Source organism: Equus przewalskii, chromosome 24 (genome assembly GCF_037783145.1).
Source record: "Equus przewalskii isolate Varuska chromosome 24, EquPr2, whole genome shotgun sequence".
NCBI classification, from domain to species: Eukaryota; Metazoa; Chordata; class Mammalia; order Perissodactyla; family Equidae; genus Equus; species Equus przewalskii.
Window position 1 is genome coordinate 30912418 of NC_091854.1, and position 18623 is coordinate 30931040.

The 18623-nt window shown below is 44.9% G+C and overlaps 1 protein-coding gene across 11 annotated transcripts in view; it reads left to right on the plus strand.

Annotated features, from left to right (window-relative positions):
* JAK1 (Janus kinase 1) overlaps positions 1 to 18623 on the plus strand; it is a 143199-nt gene that overhangs the window by 57958 nt on the left and 66618 nt on the right. Inside the window, exons 1-3 of one of the 11 annotated variants that reach the window (XM_070592037.1) lie at positions 3933 to 4065; positions 5124 to 5271; positions 5591 to 5696. The exons of 8 other annotated variants lie outside the window; for them this stretch is intronic. The gene's annotated coding sequence lies outside the window, so the exon portion shown is untranslated. Of the gene's footprint in view, positions 1 to 3932; positions 4066 to 5123; positions 5272 to 5590; positions 5697 to 13734; positions 13893 to 18623 lie in introns of those variants that run through there. 2 more of the 11 variants (XM_070592040.1, XM_070592036.1) reach the window with 2 other exon arrangements.

Consider the following 18623-nt stretch of genomic DNA (forward strand, 5'->3'; position numbering starts at 1 on the left):
TCATTAGTCTCCGTAACTTTTAAATCTCTCTCCAGACATTCTTGTGGGGGAAAAGCCCTGTTTATAATTTTATGAGCCTAGAACCTAATTCCATTTTACATAAAGTACTTTTTGCATTGTTTTGATATACCCTGAATTTTCTAGGAATGCAACTACTATATAGATTGATAGAGTATACTATATAAATAGCGTGTTCTTTTACTTTCGTTTGTTTGGAACTTTACTGAAAGCCGCTCGCCATTTTCATCAGTTGTGTTACTGATGTCGATGTGCTTGTGTTTGTGTCACCGGCAAGAGCACACAGCATCCGTCTGCATTTGTAGTTACCTTTATGGTTATTCTACTGTTGCTGCAAGTAAGAGACTGCTTCATTGTGTCTCCCAGCGTACTCATGGCAGAGCAGTTACATGTTGAAATACAGATCCTTATACATTTCTTTAAGCTCTCTTTATTTATAGTTGGACATTATATTGATTATTTTGAAATTTTGCATGTAAATAGTTTATATTATTTTTGATTTTCATTTCAGAGTAGTAGAGGAAGCATTACAAAATGTATGTTTAAAAAAAGGGAAGAGGGGGCCAGCCCAGTGGTGGTGTGGTTAAGCTTGCAGGCTCTACTTTGGCGACCTGGGGTTCATGGGTCTGGATCCCGGGCATGGACCTACACACAGCTCTTCAACCTATGCTGTGGCATCACCCCACATACAAAAAATAGAGGAAGATTGGCACAGGTGTTAGCTCAGGGTGAATTTCCCTCAAGCAAAAAGAGGAAGATTGGCAACAGACGTTAGCTCAGGGCCAGTCTTCCTCACCAAAAAAAAAAAAAAAAAGGGGGTGGGGAGGAGAATGTTTAGAACCATTGCTCTAGTGCATTGGTTTCATATCAGTTAGACCTGACAGAGTGCAGAGAAGTCTGTAGAGAGTTAAAACTCCACCTTGTTCTAAGTTATATTGTGTATAGCCTCGATTCCAAACTCATTTGAATAAAGAGTTGTTTTTAGCTGATGGTTTTGAAGTTGTAGAAAATGGGTGTATCTGTGTGTTGTGAAGTGGTTATGGTGGTTTAGTCCACAGCACCCTGTATCTGAGAGTCTTAGCCTGAGGGCCTCTAATTCTTGTTGTCATCACCACAGCCAACCAACCAGTGGGAGTGTCCCCATGTGATCTGAACCAGAGCAGTTTTAGAGAGTGTTAGAATGCTCATTGTAAATGTTGAAGTTATGTGCTAGTTCAAGAGTGATTTTTGCATTTTCAGGCTTCGGCAATTCTGATTAAATGGCATTGTTAAACGGCTTGTGTAGTTTATAATCAGCAAGAATAACGAGGGGTAACAGCCTGGAGGCTGGGGAAGCAGAGCCTCTTCCCCTGAAGGCCTTGAAGGTATCACCAAGTAGCGATCTTGGAAACATCCTAAAATGTTTAATAAAGTACTTATTACGTCATATCAGTCATGGGAGGCTGGTGCTGATGGAGCTAAATGGTGGAGGAGGAGGCTGGATGGCGTGGACCTCGAAGGGAGCAGAGTCGAATATAAACACACTGCAGTTGTTTTCTGGTTATAAATACCAGCAGGGTCCCCCGTGGTGGACAGGTCTCAGCGGAGCTTCCGGACTAGACAGAATAGGAGGAAGTACCTGGTCACACACTTCCCAAAAGTTTGGCCGTGAAAACCCCATGAACAGCAGCGGAGCATTGTCTGATAGAGTGCCGGACGGTGAGAGGATGGCGCAGAAAGACCGGGCAGGTTCTGGTCTCCTGTCCACAGGGTCAGGAGGAGGAGGCATCAGCTCGGTGGCACTGACAGCAACAGTTGTGTCCAACCCTGAATATCCATGCTATTATTACCCAAACAGTCACATCGGCTTGTATTCTGAATTAAGATGGCTTTTGTTTAGTACCTGATGTATGGTTTCCTCTGTGCTCGGTCCTTGGCAGCAGTTAGATGAGAGGCAGTTGGTTTTGCAGGTGCAGAAACTTGAGCTCAGAAACGCAGGTGCCCAGGACCACACAACTCATAAGTGCAGGGCCAGGATTTAAACTCGGGTTTGAGTGGTGCCAAAAGCACTCCTTAAGCCCTGTCCCAGTCTTCGCTCTGGAGATGGCCGTCATCATCAGCTTGTTTGCTCACTGTTTTCTACCCAGATTCTAAGGCAGATCTCATTTGGCCCAAGTCTGGAGATAGAAGTTTTGACATGTAATCTATGATTGTGTTTCAATGAGATATGGTTAGAAAGTTCCAGCCCAGTTAGTAATTTAGCAACTTAAAGCATTTGACAAGCATGGTTAACCAAAAACCTAAATCATGCTGAATGTTTGAAGTGGTAAAGGGTAGGGGAGATTTTTATATTGTTACTAGTCTGCTTTTAAAGATGTGTTTGTAAACTGAGAAGCCTAGGTGAGTGGTGTTTATACTACTGATGTTAGACTGGCTTTGGAAATTCCCCCATTGTGACTTCTTGTAAATTTGGCTGAATAAACTGACAGGGGATTCCAGCCCTTGTTGTGTAATTAAAGGTAAGGATACTACGTGAATTTCATGCCCCCAGCTGTCCTGACCTTAGTTGTAGCTGCCAGTGGAACTGTCAGGCCATGAAAAGCTCTTGCTTTTAAGCAGGGATGGTCTTGCTTGCTGTTCTCAAGTTACTAATTAGGGAGGACATTTAATAGTGGTATTTTTTTTTCTTCTTAAAAACAATCAAATAAGGAACCTAAGAACACCTTTGGCTGCTTAGGGAATTTTTGTCCCTGAAAGGATTACCGAAAGCACTGTTTCTCAGGAAGAATTACCAGATGTCTAAACATCTACGTCTAGAGAGAGGATGGAAGGCCCCGTGCTGCTCCACGTTGCCTGTGCAACTCTGTGATTTGAGACCACTTCCTTAATCCCTCTTTGCCTCCGTTGACTCAAGCCGTGCTGTAACTGGCCATTGCTCTGCTGAGGGCAGATCTCAGGAATTGTCTCCTTAGTTGGGAATGGAAGAGGCGGCACGTCTGGAGTCAAACCCAAGCAGGTGGGCTGTCTCAGTTCCTATCCTGGCCGACCCCCTGGGATTTCTGTCCTGGCCTCCCCTTCCCCTGCCCCTCTGGGTTTCCGAGGTTCCTCTGACCCGCTCTGTGAGGGACAAGAAGCAAAGGTGGTGGGAGAAATTGGATTGGATTTCGCCGTAGAACTGTTACGGGGTGTGGTTCTAACTTTGGTTCTAATTGACGTCTTTGTTCTTATTGGAAGTAGACAGGATCCACTCATTCGTGATGTTGGCGATAGGGACATGTGACAGGTGGCGGCTTTTTCATACACTGGCTTTGTTGAGTTGACACTTCCTTAGACAGAGGTGCTAACTCCAGCACCCACTGTGCAAAGAGGGTAGATAAGAAAGGGAGAAGAAAGTTTAGGAATCATTTTTCTCGTCTACAGTGTTCACAAAAGATTGGACTGCTCCCGTAAGTAAGTTTACAAAAGATTGAACTACTCCCGTAAGTAAAAATCACTAGGCTTTCCAGCAGGTTTCATTTCAGTCATTTATTTTCTTCTCCCAGACCACAACGCAGTTTGGCGAGAAGAGCCCAGGTTTTGGTTTTGGATGACCTGGGTGCAAGTCCCAGCTCCACCACTTGCTAGCTGGATACCCTTGGGCAAGTCACTTAATTCTCTGAACCCCTGATTCTTCCTCTGTAAAGTGGGCGCAGTAACGTCTGCCCTGAGTGCACTGGGGCGTTACTGGGACTGGGCTGTGTTAGTAGATGTGAAAGTGCTTTGTAAACTTCAGAGGGCTGTAAAAGCCCGAAGGATAATGTGTTGTTCTGGTTTCAGGTGTCAGGAGTCTAGCTGGCTCTGCGCAAAGAGGTGAGGGGAGTCATATTTTGGGCAAGTGACTGAATTCCCAGAGTACGAAGCCCAGAAATCCTCACTTGTGTTTTTCCTAACGCGCAGTCCGCTGCTGGGTTTTGGTGTGTGGCCAGAAACGCATGCGACACTTATTCCAGGGCTCTGGCCCTCTGCAAGGTGGGATTCCTGGCACCGGAAGATGGAGTGATAAAGGAGCGTCTCTTTACGTCCAGATGTGTGAGTCATGCGCATTTGTGACTTACCTTAGAAAATGGAATCATGATAGAAATGGGCATGGGTTCATCTTAGATTATTTTTCTTGGCTTCAGCAGTTTTCAGGTTAAAAGTCACTGCATTTAACTGTCTTAAAGCATAGCATTTATAAAAAGCTTTTAAAACTTAAAATCTGCCTAGAAGTGCCTGACTTTGAAAGTCTGTCTTTTGCTTTTCCTGCCAGTAGGATGGTAGCGACGGTGTTGCGTTGGACGTGTCCACGTGCTGCTCTCTCACACAGTGAGTCAGAGAGCAGGGACATAGGGCTCCTGTCACCCTGCTGGCCTTCAGCGAGCGTCACAGACCTGTGTTCTGCCCACTTGTTTGACAGTGGGGAAAACTGAGGCCCAGAGTTTGGCCCTGCCTTCTCTAAGGCCCAGAGCTAGGTTATGGCAGAGGCAGGATCAGAACTCACTCCGTCCACACCATGCTGCCAGCAGGGAGATGGGCTCCATGAGATTGAGATAAGGAGGCCCCTCCACCACTACCACCACCAATTTGTCACATTTAAAATCACCGTTCATTTAGGTTAAGCCACTTTCCTCTGGTTTAGTTCTTTTCAGACTTGGAAATAATTTTCAAGGATTTTCCTTAATACCACACCGCCTCTTTATGCTTAGAAATTTTGCTTGATTCCTTTCACTAGGTATGATCACAGTGCCTTCTACCCTCCCATGTGGGGCTACTTTTCGATTAATTCATTTAGCATATTTGTCACTCTTCGTAAGAACTTTTTTCTTCTGATTTCATCCCTTCTGTATCAGCATTTGAGTTCTTACTCTGTGCCAGGCCTTCTCGAGGAGTGGCAAGGCACTGAGTGATGGAGGGGCCTCACCTGAGAGCTGGACTTTGTCCTGGCAGAGTCTCGTGTGCCCATCAGGCCCCACCCCCATTCAACCGAGGACCATCATTGTGTTTTAGAGCAGAGAATGGAAAGCTGAAGGAGGGAAACAGTCATTGGGAAAAGGAATTATTATTATTATTTTGTTTTGTTTTGTTTTGAATTTCTGGTCTCAATCTAGCTAAGGAGACATACATTACCAATGAATAATGACACCAGCTGGCAAATGAAGGTCCAGGGGGTGATTGCGTAGTCAGGCTTCAGAAGGTTGCCGCCATTCGAGATGGTCTGGAAAGAAACACAGGATTTGGATAACTGGAGAGGTTAAGGTAACTGATAATTAATGAGTGTCTAAAAAGGATCTCTCATTGTGTTAGAGGCTTTACATCTATTAGCTCACCTAATCTTTTTCAGGAGGGAATTTTTTAAATTGAAAGGTATGTTAAACGTGCAGAAGAGAATATACAACATACCCATGTCCTCCCATTCCAGTTAAGAAACAGAACATTACCAGTATTTTAGAGTCACCCAGGCCCCTCCCCGTTGCTCTCCCCTCGGAATTATCAGCTGTCCCCTTCCTTCCACTGTAGCTGTCCCTAAAGCAAGGGCAAACCTGGCTGAAGGGAGTGTGGCCCTCTCTCTTGTCAGGAGGAGCGCGTGATGGTCCTGGTTGGATTCATTGCCCCCGGATCTGAGCAGAAGCTCTGGGTGAAGTCTCGATTTGGAGTTGAGTTGCAGGGACCCTTTTGGAGAAGTGAGTGGAGAGGTGGTGAGAGTTGTGGGAAACGGGGTTCTCACAGTTGGGGTGTCTGGAGGGCTGCGCTGGGTCCATCTGCTGGGAGCCTGAAGGTGGTAGAGTCAAGGGGCTGGGCTGCTCTGTATTTTACTTTTGCTTCTAAGCCCTCCCTGGCTTATGTGTAGCTCTCAGGTGTAGGCCAGAGCAGAATACATCTGTGGGGTGAAATGGTCTTCTGCTGATTCAGGCATCAGGACACGGAGGGAAGAACAGGAACTTTATCAGTGCATGATTAAGAGAAGCCAGATTCAGTTAGGAATCTGCATTCCACCCCTGATGCCGTCTGGAGATCCTGCTGATGACAGCCCTAAACACGTGCGTCTCCTGAGTCCACTGCCCAGGTGCCGACTGGTTGTCCTCTAAGGCTGGCTGCAGCCCTCGTCCCGAGTGCTCTGTCCTGGCCCCCAAGAGTTCCCTTTGCCTCCTCTCTGTTTGATCTCTGTTTATCATGTTGGAATCTCTCCTCTACCAGCTTCTTGAGGGTGCATAGCAGGCAAATTTTTTAAGATCTGAATGTCTAAGTATGCCTTTACATCTCCACCTGACTTTAAGGACAGTTTGGCTGGTTATAGACTTTTAGGTTGGAAATTGTTTCCCTTCAGAATTTTTGAAGGTGTTGGCTGCTTGTCTCCCAGCTTCATGCAGCTGTTAAAAAGCCTGCCAGTTATTAAAAAAAAAATCTGAAACATTCTCAGTTCTTGATCTTTTGAGTGTGGCTCGTTTTATTCTCCGTTGGAAGCGTATAGACTCTTCTCTTGTTTCCAGTGTTCCCAGAGCAGGTCTTTTCATCCATTGCGTTTTTGAGTCCTTTCAGTCTGGCTGCTGGTGGCCTTCAGTTCTGGTGCGTCTTCCTTAAATGGTTTTGCTGGTGGTTTTCTTCTCTCCGTTTGCCCTGTCTTTTCTTTAGGAACTCCTTTTACTCAGGTGTGTGACTTTCTGCATTGGTCCTCTTAGTTTTCTTATGTTTTCTCTCTTATTTTCAAACTGTTTTTTGCTAAGCAGTTTCCCAAACTTTATCCTCTACCCCTTCTATAGAGATTTTAAAAATGAAGGTATAATTCATATACAGTAAAGTGCACCAATCCTGAAATGTTTATTTCACTTAGTTTTCACAATTGTATGCATTTGTGCAGCTACTGCCCAAAACATAGAACATGTTCATCAACCTAGAAAGTTCCATAGGGCCCTTTTCCAGTCCTGGTTTTCATTTCTGCTGTCTTTTTTTTAATATCCGAGCTCCTTTTTCTCTTAAATGTTACTTAAAAAACATCTTATTCTTGCTTCGCAGATAAAATATATCCCTTTAGCTCTCTGAAGACATTAATTAACTTTTAGAGTTTTTTCCTCTGTAAATGATCTCTTTGTTCTGAGTTGCCTTTTTTCCGTCTCTGTATCGGCACTGGAGACTTTCCTCAGACAGTTGTTTATCTTGGTTGTCTGTTCATGGTTAAACATGAGGGGAAAGCTGGGCATGTTTATGGGGCTTATGAACTTGAAACTTCACTGAAGAGTGATTTTAATGGGCCGTTAATTGGGGTTTTCCCCAATGTCAGTATCTTTAGATTTGTGCTCTTGCGGGATGATGGTAACATTCCTCAGAAAACAGTATTTCAGTCCCTAGCCTGGAGGGTCAGGGGCTGGCTGCCAGCATTTCTGGAGCTGCGTGGGGAGGAAACCGTCAGCGTCCAGTGTGCGCACTCACAGTGCCCTGTGTGCTGCAGGTCCCCATGCTTTGCCTGGCATCTCTAGTCCAGGGTCGTCTGTCTTACCCTCTCTGGAAAATAAACCTCTAGACCTGTGCTGCCCTGAAATGCAATGGCCGCTAGCCACGTGTAGCCATTTAAATTTAAATGGATAAACGTTAAGTAAAGTTAGGAAATCAGTTCCTCCTTTGCCTTAGTCACTTGTTGAGCTGTCGGTAGCCCCAGTCTGTGGCTCGTGGCTGCCGCGCTGGGCAGGGCAGATAGGGAACACTTCCGTGGCTGCAGGCAGTTGTTTGAACAGTGCTAGTCCAGACTCCCGCTGGGTGGGGGAGTGGGCAGGGGGTTCTGTTTCTCAAACGCCTCTCCCCACCCTCCTCTGTCAGTTTCTGGTGCGTCCATTCCTGTGACTTTGAGGCTTCTGTGGTGTATATTTAATTGGTTCTCACCTTTTGCCACTGTCAGCTTGGGACTTGGTTTTGATGGGTTATCTAAGACATTTGTCTACACATCCGTCTAATTCCCAGCTTCCCAAAAGGTAGTTCCAGTTTTCCCCTCTTGTTTCTCCTCCCGTATTTGTGGTTTCAGTCTTTACTATTTTTATACACACACACACCTTTTAGTGGGGTTTCAAGAGGGAATGAAGTAGGACACTTGTGTTCAGTCTGCTGTTTTAACCGTGAATCCTCATTCACTATTTACAATCCTGTAAGGTGGTATAGATGTGGTTACTCTCATCTTACAGTGAAGAGAGGCAGGTAAAATAACTGGCTCAAGGCCACATAGCTAGTAAGTGGGATTTGAACTTGGGTCAGACTTAAAAATCTGGTATCTTTTTTATTGAATAGTGTTGTGCCTCATCTTATACTCAGGAAAAACTCCCCCATCACTCATGCCGCAAGTTGCAATACTTTAATTATAGTTCTGTTCTAAAAATGTTAGCCCGGATATTTCTCAGTTATCCTTAAACCCACGTAAGAGAAGAGGTCACCCTTGAATAATTGTGTCTGAGAAAGGTTTTCTTCTCCCCAGCTATTCATTTCTAATTTGTTCCAGAACCTCATGACTTCCGCCCTTTGTGTTACCATTCTCTTTAGCAGTTCTTGAAGTGCTTGAGTCAAAAACTTGTTGTTTAATTTAAGCCTTTTATTCATACTGTCTATGGTCATTCTCTCATGTTAAAGTTATCCCTGTATGTGTCTCTTCAGTTGGACTCCACTTTCCATATGGCAGCGAGTAATCCTGTTTATCTTTGAATTCCTAGTGCCCAGCCCCTTGTCTGAGGTGGAGGATTTATAAATGTTTGTCAGTCTCATTTGACATCGTTTCTTTTCTTTTCTTTTTTTTCCCCCTTGGTGAGGAAGATTGGCCCTGAGCTAACATCTGTTGCCGATCTTCCTCTTTTTGCTTGAGGAAGATTGTCACTGAGCTAACGTCTGTGCCCATCTTCCTCTATTCTATGTGGGGTGCTGCCACAGCATGGCTTCATGAACGGTGTGTAGGTCTGCACCTGGGATCTGAACCAGCAAACTCAGGGCCACTGTAGAGCATGTGAACTTAACCACTATGCCACTGGGCCAGCCCCTCAACATCATTTCCTGTTTGGACCATTGCATTGCTTCCTAATAGTTGGTCTCTCTGTCTTCTCTTCCTGCTTGCCTGTGATGGCCTCTACACGTTGGTCTTCCCAAATGCAATATTCATTGGCTTCCTCTCACCTTCACTCTTGACTCCTGGCTCCTCAGCATGGAATAGAGGGTCGCCCATGGTCTGCCTTGCCCACCACTTTAGCCCCATTTTTGGGCACCCACCACCACGTGCACTGCCCACCTTGCACTTCAGGGGAGGGTCTCTGTCTGCTCTTGAATCTCTGCCCTTTCTATGTGCTTTTAGTTCTGCATGAGCTGTGCTCTCTCCCTGCCCACCTCTCTCTCCTGTTTAATATCTACTGTTTTTCTGCAAATCTCAGCCCAGGATACCTTGTGAAACCTTGCCTGATCCACCCTTACATGGAGTTAGAGAATTCTGCTTTCTGCTCCCAAAGAATTGCATTTCAGTATACTTCAGCCATCCATCCATCCATCCATCCAAATGGGATCCTACTGTGCATGTTATTCTCCAGTTGGTCTTTTCATGTTGTGAATGTTGAATGACTAGTCAGTTCTCCCTGTTAGGTTTTGGTTGGGAGGAATTTTTTTTTCGTATAACCAGTTCCTATAGAGGCTGGCACATAGTAGGCACAACAGACTGAGCCCCAGTGTTCAGTGGGTCCACGGAAGTTGAATTCTTCTTTGCTGTCTTTGAATTCTGCTATCCGTACGTCTATTTTCCCAGCATAATTGTGAACAGCACCCCACTTTCCCTCTTAAAAGTCTCCCACTTTGGACAGTGAACTATATGGCCACCCACCCATCAAACACATCCAGGTGGAGACCCGTTTTTCTTTATCCAGTGGAGCAACTGAAGAGGAAGAAATGCTCGGGGTGTGAGATTACGTTTGCAGTGTTGAATCCTGCTTCTCTCCGGGCAGCCAGAGAGGAAAGCCCAAGTTACACATTGGAGGAGTCACCTTTGATGCACCTTCAGAGTCTCAGTGTTTCATTTTCCGGAAGGGTTGCTGATTCCGTCCAGAAGGACTTTTCTAGGAGCAGTTTGTGTTTCAGCAATGGACCTTTGCTTCCCTCTCCTGATGCTGACGTTTAGATTTCAGTTTTCTGGCAAGTGCAGGGGCTTCTTGCGTTCTTTATCCATTGGGACCCTAGTGGGGTCCTGGGCTGTGCTGTGCAGCCTGGTGGAAGCCAGCTGTCCTGAAGGCGAGGGGCTCGGAAAAGCTGTAGGTTAGTTGGTGCGTGTGTTGAGAAGAGCTGGGATTTAGGTTCCAGTCCTTGCTCTGCCCCTTCCTATTGTATGACCTTGGGAAAGCTCTTTCGACCTCTGCCATGCTGAGACGGAGGCGAACAGTCTCACCATACAGGGTGTGGAGACGGGGGCCGTGCGTGCAGAGCCGTTAGCACTGCTGGTGGTGTGGTAAGTGCTTTGTAAATATTGCTTTTGTTGTTGTTATGATCATGACAGTTGTTACCTTTTGACATCGGCTAATTCAGAGGATGCTTGGGAGGGTGTTGGGCGAAGAGTGAGCAGGACTTGCCCCACAGCTTTCTGACTGCCATGTGCATGTCCTCAGCTGCCCGTTGGTGCTGCGTTGCAGAGTGGAAAAAAGAAAATCAATGGAAAGAAGTCATGTGGGTCGCGGAGGGGAGAGTAGAGTGACATAAGTGTGGTGCTGGTGGGTCGGGGGTTGCCTGTGTCTGCCTGGGAGGTCTTGGGTTGGCCAGATTAGGATTGGGATTAGAAGGGCTGGGCCTCGGAATCACCTGGACAGTTTAAAAAATAGTCTTCTCTGGGTTCCTGACTCAGTAGGTCCAGGGTGTGTACGGAATAGTATAGGTTAAAGAGCTCCCGGGTGCTTCTGATGTACAGCTGCTATGCCAATTACTAGATTAGCTATTTATTACCCAGTAATCCTATAAAACATTTTCTAATTGTTTGCTGCTTAATGTAGGGCAGGTGATGGCATAGTAATACTCATGTTAGGGTGGGAAAACAGAGACAGATTGTTAATGTATTAAAATGGAGAGCCTGAATTAACTGAGTTAGACTGAATTAGATTTTATGAGAGTTTTGAATTTAAGCCTGTCATGCATCTGTCATTCTTATCCAGGACCCTTGCCTATATTTAGGTTATTGGAAATGAGGTGACAAAGAAAATTGTGAAATAAGAAACAGCAACAAAAAAATCCTGTTAGAAATGTAAAATACTCAAAACATAAACCCAGCTATGTTTGTGTTTAAAGCATAAAGGAAGATATTTTCTCCCTGTATTTGAAAATGTCTTCAACTTTTACTACTGTTATTGGGAAAGAGAAGGAACTTAGATAGGCCCACATCCTTGTAGCTGGCTGACCCGGGTCATTACTGAGCTGAGGGGAGGCTGTTGGCTTAGGAGTCAGCGGACCTCCAGTCTCTGCTCTGATTTTCCTCTTTGCAAACTCGAGTTAGTTACTGAGCTGATCTCTGGCATATGCTGTCTTTATCTGTAAAATGGGAGGAGTGTTACTGGCCTTCTCTATCCTGTATGCTGTCATTGCGGGTATAGTGCGGAAATACATGGGGACGTGAGGCTGTGATGAGCTCACCGGGTCCCCGTGTCCTGTTTGCCTGGGATGGCCCTGGCGGACGCCTGTTGTCGGGTGTGGTTATTCCTAGGACCCTCTGTAACTCGAAGGTGTCCCCGTTCGGATGCTAGGTTATGTCATCGCCCGTGCTCAGAACCCCCATCCATTGTTCACTCTTAGTCTCTTGCACTTGGAAGGTTTTCTGGTGGTGTTCCTCCAGCCGCAAATCCCTCACCAAATACTCTAAAATTTCTGACATGCTTTCTGGTAGTTCTTCACTTTTATGTCAATCTGTCTCTCTAACTAGATTGATCAGTGGATAAGAAGGGTTTCTTTTCTTTCTTTCTTTTTTTTTGGGGGGCAAGATTAGCCCTCAGCTAACATCTGCCACGAATCCTCCTCTTTTTGCTGAGGAAGACTGGCCCTGAGCTAACATCCATGCCCATCTTCCTCTACTTTATATGTGGGACACCTGCCACAGCCTGGCTTGACAAATGGTGTGTAGGGATCTGAACTGGCGAACACTGGGCCACGGAAGTGGAACGTGCGAACTTAACTGCGGCACCACCAGGCCTGCCCCAAGAATGGTTTCTTTGTTTCTCCACTCCTGAATAATTTTCTAGATTTGTCATGGTTTTAGAGTCTCAGACACGTTAATTGACCATTTTGACTGATGTGTCGTGAAGAAGTAAATCCTCAGTGCAAGGAGAAGACAGGAATCATGGGGGGTAAGGGGAGTGGCTTTGTGGAAAAATACTAAAAAACGAAGAGAGAGAGAGTTTTTAGGCCGGTGTCCTGACTTGATTTTTTAGAATCTAAATACCCTATGTCGATATTCCCAAGTGCAGCATAAATCTCTAATTGGGAGACTACAGGCTTCAGGAGATCAAATTTCAAGTGCTCCCTCCCCACTCAGGAGGAATTTGTTTTAGAACTAATGCCAGAAAAAATTTCCATTCCTCAAAGAACTGGTGCATTTTCTTTTCCCCTTTTGACAATGAAAGGAATGTATTGGGTCGTGTTTCCCTTTTCTTTTTGACCCCTAGGAAACTCAGAGCCAAATTTTTGGCTCATCTGTTTGGAAAGCCGTAGCTTGCAAATGCCTTTTCCCTGGTCTTGACTTTTTGTCCTGTTATAATTTTCTCAGTCCTGGATTTTTTTTTATACATTTCTGTTTTATTAACTATATTTTTATGAACTGCCCTTAGAATCTTGTGGGTTAGGTCAGAGCTTAAATAAATAACAAATATAAAGATAGCATTATAGTTTCAACATGATTTTCATGGAACTGTTTGGAGTTTAGAAGGCAAAAGCTTTTGTGGCAAAGAGACCGATATTACCTCAAAATAACAGTGTGTCTGTTGAGGTACCACCCTTGAAGAAGTCACCTCCCCACAAGAATGAGGAATGAAGCAGGTGAGCTCCACGTGTCGCCTGTCAAAGCTCTTGGACAAAGAGTCGATAAATCTGGTGTGTCGAAGCGTTAACGTGAGGATGAGGACTGAAACTTCGCAGATTTGGCCGGGCTTAGAATATCTGTGTTCCTTTCTCGGAATGCTTCTCCGGATGGTCCTCTCCTGGTCTCTCCCTCCACCTCTCTCCGTTTCTCTCAGTGTTCTCGGCTTCACTGCTCCTGTCTACTCTTTCCTGGTCTTGTCCTCTCCTTCCCTCCCATCCGAAACCTTTGTATATGATCACCCGCCAGCTTCCCGTCCACATCGTCTTCTCCCTTCTAGTAAACACCCCTCACCCCCACCTGCCTTCGCCCACCTCTGCCTCAGGGACCCTCTCTTCCTAATCACTCGGACCCAGTGGTGTGCATGTGCCAACTTACTTGTCAGCAGCTCCTGTGCGAAGCAGCTCCTGCTAACCAGCTCCTCTCAAGCCAGAAAAGAAATATACCACTAAATACCAAGCCGTAATTTGGTGAAAACAAAACCTCACCTTTAGTTGGAATGTGTTATACCACATCCCGGTAGTTAAACGGTAGGAAGGAGAAGTAAAAACATGGCAGTGGCTGCCATCATTGTGGACAGCAGCGACAGTAGAAGCTCAGTTCTTGTGTCCTTTGTTCCTGTACACGTTGGTTCCTTCATTCATTCTTTCAGTTGGCAACCACTCATTCTGTGTCTGTTATGTTGCCAGTTTGTTTCAGTGTCTGAGCTTTTGATGATGGAGCTTGGTGAAGCCTATGACCTCGTCTGGGAATTTCGTACTTGCTGGATTTTTGAGCTGGAGAAAGGCCACTTCTAACTGCACAACTTCACCTTCGCACTGAGGTTTGCCTTTGTCCGTTGGGGCTGCTATAACTAAATACCAGAGGCTGGGTGTAGCTTCTAGACAACAGAAATCTATTTCTCACAGTTCTGGAGGGTGGAAGTCCAAGATCAGAGTGCCAGCATGGTTGAGTAAGGGCCCGCTTCTGGGTCTCAGACTTCTTGTTGTATCCTCACGTGATGGAGGGCGCTAGGGAGTTTGAGAGGACCTCTTTTATCAGAGCACTGGGCTCCACCCTCATGGCCTGATCACCTCCCAGGGCCTCTAATCACAGTGGTGATTAGGCTCCCAACGTGTGAGTTTTGGGGGGACACAAACGTTCAGACCTAGCAAGGTTATGTTTACAAATAACAGTGTACAGTGAATATTTACTTTATTTAAACAAGGTGTGTGTGTATGTATGCCATGAACACACAGTATATTATTTTCTGAAGACTGTGGGCATATGCTTCCCTTTTAGCAAGCTTGGAATGAAATGCACCAATTTGAATGCCTGATTAAGATTATTCAAATGGCATTTTGCTAGTACAACGAGTAAAAATACACAATCTGAGAAGATTAGGAGTCTTAACCACCTGCTTCTGCTCTGGACTCTTTGGGACCTTCTCCCAAATGCACTAATTTAAGCAAAACATAATTAATGTTTTTTTCCCCCAATCAGCATAGAAAAACTTTTACTAATTGGAACAAATGGGAAAGAAGACTTGCCTGAATGTGTTGAAAGCTTGAACAGTGGAACACCTAACAAGGAATAAAGTGCACCTGGGAATGTAGCTCAGTAGAAAGACCCCCGTCATGTTAGAATTATTAAGGATACGGCCCAATATGTCTGTCATTTTGAGAGGGTCACCACCATGAGAATAAGGACTGAAACAGCTAGCCTTATATATGGCTTAATAGACGTTGTATATGTAAGAATTTGATAAAAATTATTTGTGATGACAGTGCGTAATGTTCTAATCTGAGCAGTGCTGACTTGTCTCTACATTTTCAATACTCCTTAGAGATAAATGGACGTTTTTAAAGTGTCTGGAATGTTCTATCTGTTAAGGAGGTCAGTAGTCTCCTTTCCTGTGTCATTATTCTTTTTCTTGACTGGCTTCCTTTCGGACAGATGGTGCAATGCTTAACAGTTTTGAACGTGTCTCAAGTTCCAGACTGAGAAGGCTTTAGGCTAACGGGAATAGCAGAGGAAGGGTCCTAAGTATTTTTCGGTCAGCAGATATAGTTTTGGTTGGGCTCAGTCTTCATGGCTTTTTTGCAGTCCTGACTATGTGGTGGTAAGGAACATGTGTTCATTTCACTAGTGTATTTTATTGCATCTGGAGGTGGCTCCTGTGTCTTCTCAGAGGCCCAGTTCCATAAAAATCAGGGAGTCTTGGCATGTCAGGGCTGAGGACGCACTCCCAACACATCTTACGCGTACACTCTTGTGCCTGAGGACCCCGAAGCTCAGAGAAGAGATTTCTTGCGGCAGAGCCTGTACTGGGTCTGGCACGCTTTATAAATTTCACTCCGTTGCAGGTCTGAGAAAGACCCAGAGAGGTTTATTGTCCTAGAAAAGTGTTATCCCTTCCTTCAGAACCGAGCTTTTCACTTCCTCATAGCTGTTCTGAAGGATGCCAGTAGGACTGTGTAAGTGTATGCGTGTATCAGTTTACTTGTAGAACCCCCCCACGCCCAACCCCGTGTCCTGATGTTTTCAGCTTAGAATTGGGGTTAGGCTGTGGAAGTGTCTGAACTGATCCCCTCCTCTACTGTCTCTATTAGTTTTTAATACTTTTCACACCATTTTGCCAAAACAGACTCAATTTTAGAGGTGTTACTGAAAAGTTTACTTTGGATGCACAAACATTTCTCTCCTTTGTATGCATTTCCTCACTGCTCAGAGTAGGAGTTTGGTGGAAAAGCAGTTTTGAGGATGTACACTTGAGAGAAGAGTAAAAGGAAGAAGAAAAACAAGCCCAAGGAAGGAAGGTGGTGGTACCCCCTCCTCCTTCTCTCTAAAGCGCAAAGGCATTGTGGGGTGGTGGGCACAGTCGTTGCCAATGCAGGTGGAGATCTGAGTTGAAGACCTGGCTTGTATCGCTGCTTCGTCTCTGAGCCAATGTGCATTCATTGTTCTTGAGCAGTTGTTGTGTGTCCTACACTGCAGATACAATGGAGAATAAAACTGACACAGCCCTTGCCTTCTTGGTGCTGATGTTAAGACAATGGTGGTGACTGGACAGGGGAGGCAGTGAGGTGGTGAGAAATCGTTGCATGAGTGACGTATTTTGAAGCTAAAGTCGATAGAATTGGTGATGGTTGGGAGGTGGGATGTGAGAGAAAGAGATGACCTCTGAATTTTTTGCCCAGACGATAGTAGTGGCACTTATTGAGATGGGGAACACTGGGGAGGAGGCGAGTGGTGTGTGTGGTGGTGCGGGAATCATGTTGCTTTTTATATAGGCTTTCGGTGCTTATTAGACTCCCGTTAGAGATGTTGAAGAAGTAGATGGGTATTTGAGATGGGAGTTCTGAGATATCAGTTTGGAAATTGCCAGCCTATAAATGGCATTTAAACCATGGAACTGGGTGTGACCACTTGGTAGTGAGCGTGGATAGAGTGAAGGTGGAGATCGAGATCTGAGCCCTGGGGCCTACCAGAGTTTTGGAGATTGACAAATGAAGGAGGCTCCAGCTTCTGAAAATGAGGATGCTGCGACCTGACCCCTGTCTTTCTGAAGATTGTTACAGGGCTTGTGTAAGATATGACACACGAACACACACTGAAAATTATTTAGTGCTTAATTGTATGAAGAAATATAGGAGTAGGGGAAGTTATGTAGGGAAATCATTTCCCCGCATGATTTTTCTCCTGAAAATCTGTATGGGATAGGATGAGGTGTGTGTGAATTTGGTAAATAGCAAGGTTCCCAATATGTGGGTTATGTAACTCAGGGTGGGGGGGCGTGGAGAGGGTGTGGTGGATGTTTGGGAAATTTTACAAGAGGCCTACCCCACAATGTATGCTTTAAATGTTGTTTTTCTATTTTTAGCAGTCCAATAAAATATATAGCAGGGGGATCATGAGCTATTACCATTAACAGGGTTCTTACACTCAAAAAACCTAACATTGGTATCTGACATATTTATAGACATGCATACAAATATGTGTACTAAATGTGGATTGGATACACTTGGCATCGTCTGTTTTTGTGAACAGATACCTACTTGAGTTCCCGAATCTTAGTAAGCTGCTCGAATTTGCTCCTTACACTCTCTGCCCCTCCCTTCTCTATCATCTTCCCTTCACTGGGAACGAGGCAGGGTTTCCTGAAAAGTGGGCTCTGTTCTGGGAAGACTCTGTGGCCAGCTGCCAGTGTGTCATAGAACTTATCCAGTCATATGGTGAAAAGAGACAACTCTCAAAAAGATAGGGAATGAAAACAGGAAACTCAAGTGGGGCAAAGGGGGAAGAAGCCAGAAGGCCAAGGCAGAGGAAGGCAGAGGGTCATTTGGGACAGAGTTGGGGAAAGGTGCCTTCGCTGCTGCCTAGGAACTGTTGTTTGTTCTCTCTCTCTCCTTGGTTATTTTCTCTGTGCCCACCTGCTGTTTCCAGAATTGCGAGGACTCTCCCCAGATGTTTGGTTATTGAATAATAGGGAAATGTAACTTTTTGCAGGCGTTACCTTCCAGAACACCGGCTTGAGGTGACATTGCAAAAATGCCCCATTCTCCCCAGTTTTGATGAGTACCTTTTTAGTCTGATCTAACTGAAGTCTTAGATTTTATTCTTATGCTTGTGTCTGTCCAGTTTTAGGATGTGTGTGTATGTGGCAGAGAGAGAGAGTATGAATATAAGTGATTGGATGGCTGGATGGATGGCTGGATGAATAGATGAATGCCTTTTCTCAGGAATCTGATATTTTAGATGATCTGCCCAGGAAAGAAGGCTTTCTGAGATTCATACTCTTAGATAAATTTATAGAGTTTGAGAAGTGAAAGAGAGCATAGAGATCATCTGATTCACACTCTTCCGAGTGTATATATTCCATTAAAAAAGAAGTCCCTAGGTCAAATATTTTTGCAAAAGTCGAAGATTCACTATACTTATTAACACATTAAAGGCTGAGAGCTCTGACTGCTAAAAATAGTTAACTTTGTTTAGTGTTTCCCTAATTTATTTCGCTGTGAGACTGCCATTTTCCTTCTCTCCGTTTTCTGAGCGATATCTGTAGAGAACAGTTACTCTCTTTGCATAGAAACGCAGGGTTCCAGAAGACATAGTTTGGGAATGCTGCTTTATGTTGAGCTTGCTGCTTGGCCTCTCTTGGCCTTTGTCCACATTTAGAATTTGAGTGGGTTGAATGAATTAATTACTAATGTCACTCCTGGCTGTGACATTTTCTGGTTCAGATTCATTAATTAACCAACACTTAAAAAGTGTCTGTGTTAAAGAATCTTATCTCTCGTGTTCCTCACTACAGCCATAGCACTTCGTACAGTGCCTGGCACCTGCTGGCATCTCAGTAAGTGTTAGTGAAAAGATAGAGACCTGTTTGTTTCAGAGCAGTGTGCCCTCTGTGCCTCGAGGCTGTAGGGAAGCAAAAATCTTGTTGCCCTATAGGAACTCCTAGTCAAGTTGGTGACTCTTCCTAGAGCATGGCACGTGCTGGAGGAGAACCCAAGTTAGATGCTGATGGCAGTAATCTGTAGGATGGAGGATATTGGACATGATTTCTGACCCT